This window comes from Bison bison, unplaced genomic scaffold (genome assembly GCF_000754665.1).
Source record: "Bison bison bison isolate TAMUID 2011002044 unplaced genomic scaffold, Bison_UMD1.0 scf7180017864471, whole genome shotgun sequence".
Taxonomy (NCBI): Eukaryota; Metazoa; Chordata; class Mammalia; order Artiodactyla; family Bovidae; genus Bison; species Bison bison.
Window position 1 is genome coordinate 22,726,833 of NW_011495032.1, and position 12,027 is coordinate 22,738,859.

Below are 12,027 nucleotides of genomic sequence, written 5' to 3' on the forward strand. Positions count from 1 at the left end.
GAAGATTAGGGTCCAAAAGACTATTAGGAAATTTTTTTTTTTTTAATATTAAAAGTGGCACCATACAAGGGTTGGCTAAAGTCATCTGTTGGTGAGCAGAGGGGGCTTGGTTTTGCCCACATGCACAACTTTTTTCATAGGAACATTTCTAAGAAGATAGGTACCTTCCCTTATTAAAAAAATCACTGAATTCCTAGGTTCTTAAAGATCTTGCCATATTCTGCACACCAGGCTCTGTAGTGTGGTGTGAAGTTCCTAGGGACATTAGATACCTGTGGACCCTGGATGGTGTCAGCATGGTCCGTGGCTGGTCTGTGACTTGCTACAGTGATGCTGACAGGGATTCACTGAGCTCAGGTCACTCAGCTGACTCAGCTGGGAGTTTATCAATGTCCATCCCTTGGCTTGTCAAGAGTTACAAGGTTATATACACTGACAGGAAAGTTTTTATTTTAAAAAAAGTAGGATTTTGAAGACAAGGTTGATTTCAGTCTTAACAGTCCTGATACTGTCACTTTAGGTAAAACTCATCACAAGTTCAAATCCCAGTTCAGTTCTAACCAGGTGGGTGTCCTCAGGCAAGCTTCCCTGAGTTCTGAACCTTTCCGCTGTGAAAATACTAACCTTTCTCAAAGGCTTGTGGTGGACTGAAAGTCTAAAAGTCAAACAGAATATTAAAAAATGAGGAAAAGAAAAGTAATAAAAAGTGTGTGTCATCCCTTTCCCAGTTTAACACAGTTAGATGTGGATATGATCTTGGAGCTAATTGCTGAAAGCAAGCAATGTGTTATCCTAAATGATTTTTGATTCCCTTCCTTTTATTTCCCATCTAATTCCTAGAGAATAGATGATGGAGAATAATAAGCTGCGTTGAGTTGGCAATTTTTGTACTTGTGTACATGAGTGTGCTATTATTAAACTTGTGAGATCAGGGGGTCTGCAAATGTGTAAAATGAGGTTTTCTAGTTGGGTTTTAGCCAGAACCCTTGAGCTCATTAATTACAGAATCCCAGTGTCTGCAGAAACTGAGATCAATGTCAGCTGATCCAACCTACCCATTTGACAGACAGAGAAATGGAGGCCAGAGAGCCCCCTGGATTCATTATTCTCATATGTAAATTGAGGGTGACAGTCCTTACTTCAGAAGATTTTTCTCTATTTTAAGAATGTAGAATTGTGTCTGGCATGTAATATAAATGTTTGAGAGGCAGCAATGCTTGTTAATAGAGAGAAAATTTATATATCAGGCTGCTGGGTTCAATCTCTGGTCTTTTCCTCACTATTTTGTGACCTTGGGTGAAGTAACTAAAGTCCCTTTTCTCACAGAACTGTTGCAAGGATTAAATTAATTAATATACATAAAACACTTAGTGCCTGACACATGGTGAGCACCATTCAGGAATTAATTTTTATTATTGTTATTTTTAAAGAGATTATGTGGTTTATATAAGACTGCCCACTCAGTAGCAGAGCCAAAAAAAGAATTTAAAAAATGTTGGCTCCTAGCTGTGTGTGCTCTACCAAACTAATGTTCCTCTCCAAGGAAACTAGTTTTGTGTAAGCAGAGGGTCCATTTATAACCTCTTTGAGGCCATTTCTGACTCCCATGATTATGATAGAGCTGAATTGTTTATTTCATCCCCCAGGATCAGAGTTTGCAGCACAGCTTAATCGATAAACTGTAAATAGGTTCATTAATAAGCTAGGCACATGCCCTGAGACTGAGAAAGAATCTCTGCCACTTGTCTCCATGAGGGGGCGCCAAAGGGAGACAGAAAGGTGAAGGAAGAGGAAGAACTAGCTGCTTCCTGTTTGCCTCCTGTTCCTGCGGGTGTTGCCCAGCAGTGGCCCTTCACCGGAACCCCTCCGCAGAGGCAGTTGATTCCAGTTTGCACTTTTCCCAGTCTTTGCAGATACCCACTTGTCAGAGATCTGACTCTGTCTTCTGTGGTCCTGAGGCAGTAGCACCAGCTAAACTCCCTTCCAAACTCCTAAAACCTAACAATCCCAACCTCCTCTCCGTTCCCCAGCCCTAGGTGCTGGCTGCTTTGTACAACTATTACTCCTGTGATATTTCAGGGTCCCCCTTTTACTTTTTCCATTCTTTAATACCTAGTTTAAATTCTCACTGTTAGGATAATTGGGGTGATTTAGTTCTGACTGAGACTCTGGCTGATACACACATGAATATGCACATTCATATTTATGAATATGAATATAAAAATAATCCACAAATAGAGTCAATTCAAACGTCCTTAAACATCTCCTCTCTTTCTCTTTTCACACCCCATTCTGGATGTGGTGACATAAATTAGATCTACTTCAGGTTTACTCAATCACTTAGTTACTTCATTCCCTAGAGGAAAATACAATTATTAACAGGTGTCTGTGGCTCTAGAACTTTAAAAAATGCATTTACGTGTATGTATATATATATATATATACATACACATACACACACACTCATCTATTGTAGAGTACGATCACTTAATGAAAGCATAATGAAATAATATAGCATAAATATAACCATATATTAACATTTAAAAGTCCTTTCTTTTCTAAGAAAATTGATCTCTTCCATTTTAAAATCTTTATTAGGATTAGATCCCAATTCTCTAATTTTAATCTGTTCATGCTTCTTTTCATCACTCAAAATTACATACTCACCTTTCAGTTCTTTCATTTTTTTCTTTGACATAACTTATGTCAAGTATATAGTAATGGGACAGTAGATGAATGTGAAAGACATGGTGGAAGAGTTCAGAACAGGAAAAAATCACTTTAAATGAAGAAGCCAGCAAAGGCTTTCCAGAGAAGATGGAATTTGAGCTGAATCTTGGCAGAGCACTTGGACTTGAAATAACAGAAGCAAAAAGCCAGAAAGGACATTGAGAGGTCTGAGCTATGTGACCCAGATTCTCTATTACAGGTAAACAAGTTGCTTTCTGTATCGTAGAGCAGGATTATACAAAATTCACTTATGAGGTAGGTCCATGAGGGGAAGTTTAAAACTAAGGGTGGACTCAAGGAGAAAAATGTTTGTTTCTCTAGTTTATATTGTCATTTACAAGATACTGTAAAATTCATGCTCTTCTTTCTTTATCCTTTCCACAGCTCTGACATTTTCTCTTTCCCATTCAATATTCCTCAAGACTCCTCTACCCTCCTCAAAAACCCCAAACCCGCCCCCAACAAACAAACAAGAAAAATATTTTTAATTTCTTTTTTTTATTGACCTGAATTTGCAGACCCTGGTCTTACATTCAAAGTTAAACAGCCCTGTTGCATTATTATTGGTAATCCCTTTAGATTTTTCCTTAACATCTCAATGAAATTCTCTCATAAATCCCCTTCTTTGCTGACCAAGTGCTGTGCAGTTGCTGATTTTGCAAGATACGTGCTAATGTAAAGAATGCCTCCTTTGAGTCTCTTTATCATTTGGTTGCTCCCTGCTCCACCTTCTCCATATTTATGTCCTTATCAGAGCTGCACACAGTATTTCAATGAGCCTCAGTGTTCTTCCTGCCATGCCAAAATATTGACTGTAATCCGATAGTTGATTTCAAAATTGGTTTGGGAGCTTCTTTTTCTCCTTGTGGTCAAAATAGCTTGCCTTGTAAATGCCAGAATATATTTTTTGCAGATTAGGATTTTTTTTTTCTTAAACAAGGAACGACGTCGAATGCTTTCCGGAAAGGTGTTTGAATTCTTTGGATAGCCTGCTTCAGCCATTAACATTTTCCTTTGCAGTTTAACCTCACAGATTTGCAGGACAGTTTCCCTGCTGAAAATTTCTGCTGATTTCTTTATAATTAAACATAACTTTCTTAGCAAGTCTTACATTCAAGCTATGGCTTAGAGCTTCAAAACACTTTTCCCTCGCTGTTGAAATCATGAAGTCTGTGGTCTCCCACATCTTTTCTAAAAGCCTCTCTTAAACAGAGAAGAAGCCTTCACAGCTTCTATCCTATTCAGCTGTTGCCACTGATAATTTCAAAGACATATTCACAGACTCGGCTCTGCATCAGGCAGCTGTTATGTGGTTACTGCGTGTTTGTGTGAGAACTGGTGGCTCCGTATCTCCTTTCAAGTTTCCACTTGCATGTAGAATTGTCTGTTTGAGAAAGGGTTTCTGCTTTCTCTCCAGCACAGCATGTTTCCTGTTTTCCTTGGGAGGGCTCTGTATTGTAATCATTTTTCCATTCTAGCTCCTTCTAGGCTGATTTACTTAACTGTTTTGCTGCCTTCTCTGTGTCAAAATTTGCATTTCTGCAGTAAGACTTGGGGTGTTTATTTCAAGTAAGTATAGCATGTTTCACTTCTGTCTCATTCCTATCATTTCTCTGTACTCCATTTATCTCTACACATGTCACATCATTCCAGACCTACGACCTGAAATCTTAGTTCTGCTTTTCTAAGTGCTCGGATTGACATCAAGATGATTTATAAAGCGCTTTCATCCCAGTACCACAGGCCAGTGATACCATCAGGTTGGCAGCTTCTGAACTGTTTACCTGGACTTGCCTATTGATGAAGGCCACTGTCCAATGCTGCTCATTCCCTGTGTGCCATCCAGGAAGCTCTGGTTTATAAGCCAGTCATTTACGATGAGCATCATTTCAGTCATCATTGCATGATGTGCCTTTGGCACATTTTGGATTCACGTTCATAGACTGCAGTCACCCGTAATTAAACCCTACCTCTGTTGCATGAATTATTTTATCTAGTCATATTTAATTCACCTCCTTCTTCTTTTGGAAATCTCTGGTGAGCTTCAGGCTTCATCCTGTGGATCTTTTGTCTATTTCTGAAGCTGAAGCTAGATTGATTACACATTGTAGCCTTTGAATACTTTGTGCTAGTCCTCACACCAGAAATAAAAAGCAAACTACTACCAGTCTACTCTTCTAGTTTCTTTCTTTTGTGGTACCCAAGATTTGATGGTAATTCTCTTGAAGATGGCTAACTGTTCCTCTAGACTGGTTGTTCTCAACCAGGATGATTTTATTCCCTGGGGACATTTAGCAATTTCTGGAGACATTTTTTTATCGTTTATCACTGATGATGGGGTGATACTGACATCTAATGTGTGGAAGCCACAAATGCTACTAAATGTCCAACAAAGCACATGACAGCTCCTCATGACAATGGCTGTTCAGCCCCAAATTTCAATAGTATGGAGGCTGAGAAACACTGCACTAGACCATATGATTCTAGATGTACTTAAAATGTGGTGGTGATATATCTTGACACGTCCCTTCCTAAACCCCTGATGCCTGTTCTCTGGGTTCAGGCACCATCAGGCTCTCCTTTGATAACACGTGTATGTGTTCAACTCCAGATAAAATTTGGATTATGCACCTGAATGATTGAGGTTACATGTGCAGAGCCCAGATTTGCTATTAATCATTGCTACTTTCTTAATTTAGGTACATATGATTCTTTTAATGGGAAGAGAAATGATGCAGTCAGCCAGTGTAAATTTCATTCATTCATCCCCAAATATTTCTGGGGTGACTATGATGACAAGCACTGTGCGAGGTGCTGGGAATAGCAATGAACAACAGTTGCAGCAAGCAGAATCTTTGTTACCGCGTGTGGGATCTTTTTTTTTAAGTTGCTGTATCTAACAACTATTAGTTGTTGTTGTTGTGCAGCCGCTAAGTCTACTTTGTGGCTCCATGGACTGCAGTATGCCAGGCTTCTCTGTCCTTCACTATCTCCCAGAGTTTACTCAGACTCATGTCCATTGATGCCATCCAATCGTCTCATCCTCTGTCACCCTCTTCTTCTTTCATCTTCAGTCTTTCCCAGCAGATTGGGAAAGGGTCTAATCTAATGAGCCAGCTTTTCACATCAGGTGGCCAGAGTATTGAAGCTTCAGCTTCAGCATCAGTCCTTCCAATGAATACTCTTAGCTGTGGCGTGTGGGATCTAGTTCCCTGCCCAGAGACTGGACCTGGGCTCCCTGCATTGGGAGCACCGATGGACTGGACCACCAGGGAAGTTCCTGGGAGCTGGCTAGACAAGGGAGGCCAGAGAAGACCTCTCCAATGAAGTGACATGCTGGCTTTGGAGGAGCCAGTCCTGCTGAAGCAGAGGTGGAGGGGAGGACCTGTGGGAAAGACAGGACAGGGTTAGAGCTAGCTGGATTTGTGGGAAAGACTGTCAAGCAGAGGGACAATGGGACCACCTGAGGGCAGAAAGAAAGAAAAGAGCTATCCCATGCAAGCCCTTGAATGCCACTGAATAGAGTAGATTTTATTCAGAGTGGTTTGGCAACCCCCCTCCAACCCCCGCCCCAAACCATGCCTGGTAATCTCCATCAACCCTTCCTGCCCTCATTCTTTAATTGCTGTTTCCACAATACTAGTTAAATGACATACAACCTATAATAGACATTCTGAAGCTGCCTTCACACTGGAGACCTTTAGAAGGGCAGTGATATCATCCAACCAGCGTTTTAAAACATCATTCCAGCTGGTGTGTGGAGAACAGGAAGAGAAGAGAATAAGGTAAAGGAAGAGCATGAAACTAGCTGATGCAGAAGTCTAGGTCTGGGCAAGGCTGATGGCAGTTGAGGTGGAAGGAAGGAGCAGGTTTTGAGCCATGTACTGACAAGTCTACAAATCTGTTGGGTTGAATTTGGAGGGAGTTGAGGAAAGGGAGGAGCCATAGCAATGCTGGGACCACAGAACTACTCAGTAAAGGGGATACAAGGACTCTGGGTCCTCTATTGGCCACAAACATTGGCCAAAAAGACCCCTCTCCCTCATCCTCACTCTGAGTTATGCCTGAAGGTGAGGAGAAGAACAGGAGCAGTTCATTCAGTCAGTCATTAGCCCTGACTCACCTGGCCTAGCAAGGTGGTGCTAGAGAAGGCCAGAGGCAGAGAAGAGGGAGAAGGACAGTGGGCAGGAGAAGTCATTCGGAGAGCAAGAGTGTGGTACATGGGGGAGGTGCTATGTCTGGTCCCTACACGTGGGCCATAGCTTCCTTCAAAGACAAAGACTCCATTTCTGTGTCTCTTGCTTTTTCAGACAATTGCCAAAGGGGATAGGTTGGGGAAAGACAGTGACTGGGGGTGAGGACTGGCCCGATCTGCCCTCCCTGGGGAAGAAGAGAGCATGGAATAGGAACAACAGAACTACCGCTCTTTCTCCCCTTGCTGGGGATGGTGGGACAGTCCTACTTCCATCCTCTTTAGACTATTTGGCATGTATGTCACTCAGTAACCCACACAAAAATGAATGCAAATCATTTCATTTATGGCCCCATTCCCCATAGTTTACTTCCCTGGTGGCTCAGATGGTAAACAGTCTGCTTTCTATGCGGGAGACCCAGGTTCGACCCCTGGGTCGGGAAGATCCCCTGGAGAAGGAAGTGGCAACCCAATCCAGTACTCTTGCCTGAAGAATCCCATGGACAGAGGAGCCTGGTGGGCAGTAGTCTATGGGGTCAAGAAGAGTCAGACACAACTGAGCGACTAACACTTTCACTTTCCCCTTAATTTAAGGAAGCTAGCAGTGGGTCAGAGGTATCCCTCAAAGTATAAATTATTCTGTATTTAGAGACCAAGTTTGAGGGGCCTGAATGGTTTAGAATATATCAACTTGAACTTAGAACAAAAGGTAATGTACTTCAATCACAGGCTGAAGTCTGAGAGTATCCTTGACTCTGGCTCTGGGGAGTCAGCTATCATGTTTCTTGGGTAATCTACACATGACCTTTTCAGTTGTTTTCATCTAGAGAAAATGGTTTCAATCTCTTTCACCAGAGGAACATAGTCTTTTTATTATTTTCTTTATTGTTTCTGAGATGTGTGAGATTTCCTATGTGCTCAGAGTGGTTCTTTGGAAATCAAGTGAGACCATTCCCATCAATGTTCCACACTTTACATCCAAATGAGGATTTTACTCTTCCTCAGCCCTGATCGTACTGGAGCCTTTCCCCAGACTACTCTACCAGCTCGGTTACTTTGTCAACCTGAGTCAAGGTGTAACGGGTATCAGTGTGAAGGGATGGAGGTGAGATAACTATAGGTCCAGTCAAGGGGAATCATTGCCCAGATTCCAAAACCATGACTGTTAGAGAGTCAAGTTCACTGAATTCTGGCTTGTCTACAAGAATTCTTTGGAAAACAACCCAAAAAATTGCCCCAAATCTCTCTCGCTGTGTCTGTCTCTCTCTCTCTGTTTCTGTCCCTGTCTCTCTCTATATATGCGTGCGTGTGTGCTGTCTCTTTAGTTGTGTCCGACTCTTTGTGACCCTGTGGACCATAGCCCACCAGGCTCCTCTGTCCATGGGATTCTCTGGGCAAGAATACTGGAGTGGGTTGCATGTCCTCCTTCAGGAGACCTTCCCGACCTAGGGATCAAACTCAAGTCTCTTGCATTTCCTGCATTGGCAGGCAGGGTCTTTACCACTAGTGCCACCTGGGAAGGCCCCCTGTCTCCATATGTATACCTATTATATCACTATTATATCTATCAATCTATATATCACTATTAAGGTAGGCACATATGGCAATAAATATGCTTCTCTTAGTGCACAGAATGTGTAGGTAAAGTAGTTTGGTTTGTTTTTTTTTTTTAAGGTGCTTTTTAAAACTACAGTTACCTAAAGCCAATGTTTATAAGAGACTGAACAATTTCTCTGAAGTAGATTGCCCTCTGTTTATCTGAAAGACAAGTGTCCCTTTTCTCTTCCCATCCTGCCCCCTCGCACCTCTGGTCTGAAAGAACAGGAAAAGAGCATGAAGCTACTTTCCAAAAGAAATGAGGTGAAGAGCAAAGGCGAGAAGAGGGACTGAGAAATGGCCCAAGTGAAAAATCAGCGATGTCAGGGTGGCGGCAGTGGTGGTGACGCTGGTATGGTTGTGCTGAGGACAGAAGGACTCTTAAGGGAGGAAAATTTAACACTGAAATGTAAAGCCTTTTGTTTTCTAGTGCTGTAGGGGAAACACTCCGTTGCTTTTCTGGCTGCCTCTTTTCCATCCTGACCTGAGCTCCAACATATCAACAAAGTCTGCTCTGTCCTCAGATGCCTGGTTATGTGGTGTTTGAGGCCAACGAGGACGAGGAAGCTGAGTTTCTCATATGGGTCACGTTGGAGCAGAAAGCTAAGAACAGCTGCATGGGACTGAGAATTTATAGGAGCAGAAAATTTAAAGCAGAAGTGCTCTTAAGAACCTAAGACATCAGGAATTCAGAAAAATCCTGACAAGGGCATTGGACTTGTGCAGGAAAGGGAGTTCCTCTTAACTATATATACATCTGAAAGAATGGGTCCTTCAGCGGATATCTGAGTTACTTAACATTCAAATGAGTGTGAAGGTAGAACCAGCTATCTCAGGAATGCACATGTAACTTGAGAGGTAAAGCACATCGGAGTCATGTATTCACTATTCAATAAATGTAGGAGTAAATGCTACAAACCAGACCCAGTGGCATATGATGGAAACACGTCAGACAGTCCCTAACTTTACAGAGTTTCCTTTAGTGAGGGATGAGTAAAAGAAAACATAGGGAGAGATGATAAACATTTAACCCAATGAATGGTTCAAATAATGATAGGTTCTATTCAATGTTAATAATGAAAGTGAAAGTCGTTCAGTCATATCCAATTCTTTGCAACCCCATGGACTGTACAGTCAATGTAATTCTCCAGGCCAAAATACTGGAGTGGGTAGCCTTTCCCTTCTCCAGGGGATCTTCCTAACCCAGGGATCGAACCTAGGTCTTCCTCATTGCAGGCAGATTCTTTACCAGGTGAGCCACAAGGGAAGCCCAGTGTTAATAATGGGAGTACTGTGATAAAAAATGCCAAGGTGGGATATTTTGGGTGGGGTAGTCAATGAGGTCTCCTCAGGAAGTGATATTTAAGCTGAAACCTAAAGGCTGAGAAACAGCCCTCCATACAGCGAGCAATGGGAAAAATACTCTAGGAAAAGAAGCAGCAAGTGTCTGAGGTGGAAAGAGATCAGAAATTTCCAGGAATTCATAGAAGACCAATGACCAAAATTAATGAGAAAATTTGAAACAGTTGTGCAATGAAGTTGAAGAATTAGACTATGATCATTCAAAGCTTTGTAGGCCAAATAATGGAGTTCATATTTCCTTTTAAGCCCAATGGGAAGTCCCTGAAGGATTTTAAGGGACTGATATGATATCATCTGATGCTGTAAAGAGAACAGATTGACAAAGAGCAAAAATGGAAACAGCAAGACCAAAAAAAAAAAAAAGGCTATTTCAGACATCTAAATAGGAGATGAGCAGAATGGTGGGCATACGATGAAGATGTGAGGGTGGTGGGGGATATAGTTTGGAAGTAGTATAATTAATCAGACTTGATGGATTGGATGTGAAGCATGAGAAAAATTGAGGGAATCGCTCGTTCAACAATAAGTGCTGAGTCAATATGTGTCCATCACTTCTCTCTTTGTTTGGGACCATCAACCATGAAAAAATAGACAAAGATCCTTTCCCTTGTGGAGTTTACATTTAACCAGGATCACTGGCTTGAGCAACTAACTGGATAGAGTTGTTATGTCTTTTCCTTGGTCGAGGAAGGCTGAGGAAGAAAGAGGAGTTTCAGGTAATTAAAAGTTCTTTTTTGGCCATTTTGAAAATATCTGTGTGACACCCAATGAAGAATTCCAGCAGTGAGTGGAGTCTGGATTTTAGAAGAGAGTTCGGAGGAATACTTGTGGATTGAGGAGTAATCAGCATATAAATGGCATTTAGAGAGCTCTAAACCCGTGAGAATGGATGTTGCCCTTGAAGACAGGCTGTAAAAAAGGAGAAAATAAGGCCGTGGCTGAGAAGTGAGCAACTCCAGCATTTAATGCTCGGCTAGAAGAGGGTGTGCCACAAAGGAGCCAAAGAGACTGTGATTAGTGAGTAAAGAGGAAAACCAGGAGACAGTTGGGATTAGGGATCAAGAGAGGAGGGCTTCCATGGTGGCTCAGGATTGCTGTGAAGCTGAAGTAAGGTAATTCGCATAAACTCCTAGATCAGTTCTGGTCCATTCAGTGACACAAGTTATAATTTCTTTCCACCTTTTGTCCTCCCCTACTGGAAACAGTGAGGCACATGTGGAAACCACCCTGGAAAACTTGCTGTGTCTAATAATCCTTGCCCCCCACCTCTGCCCCCAGCAACAAATCCCCCACCTTGCTCTCCCTGTCGGGTTGGGCCCTCCTCCGATCTGGTTCTTGGCTCACCTGCAATGTAGGAGACGCTGATTTGATCCCTGGGTTGGGAAGATCCCCTGGAGGAGGGCATGGCAACCCATTCTAGTACTCTTGCCTGGAGAATCTCCATGAACAGAGGAGCCTGGGGGTGTTGCAAAAAGTCAACTGAAGTGATTGAGCACATCAAGAGAGAAAAAGGCCCATTTCACTGAAAACTGATGCTCAGTCAAGGGAGATGAAGAAAAAAAGCGTTCCTCTGGGTTTGTCAACACGGAGATGGTTGGAGGTCTTTTTCTTGATAACTACAGAGACAGCAGAGAGGAGGTTGAATTGTGTTCTGCAGGGAACAGGCATGAGGCAGGGAGACAACTCTCCTAAGAAGATCTGGAAGTGGGAGAACGCTTGCCGGGTGATTGAGGGTAAGGAGAAAGTCTTTTGTTTTGTTTGCTTATTAAAGGAGAGATGACCAAATCTGATTGTATGGTGAGGGGAGTGAGTCCATCCAGAGGGCAGCATTGACAGTGCAGGGGAAAGGATGACCGAGGGTGATGGCATGAAGGGCGGGGACCTGTGCCCCAGCAGAGGGCTGGCTGAGGGGCTCCCTGCATTATGAGCAGGGGGAAGCAGATGAGGCATGTACAGGTCTCATGGGATGTGTCTCACTGAGGAAGCAAGTGGTTCAGGAGGGAGTTCTCTTATTCCTACCGCTCTAGGGCCTCCAATGCTAACTGACTCCAATGAGGCCAGGCAGGCAGAGGAGAAGGAGAGAATAAGAGGTTTGAATTGCAAATGGCACACCAGCCAAGAAGGAAGATTCTGGGGTTCCAGTCTCC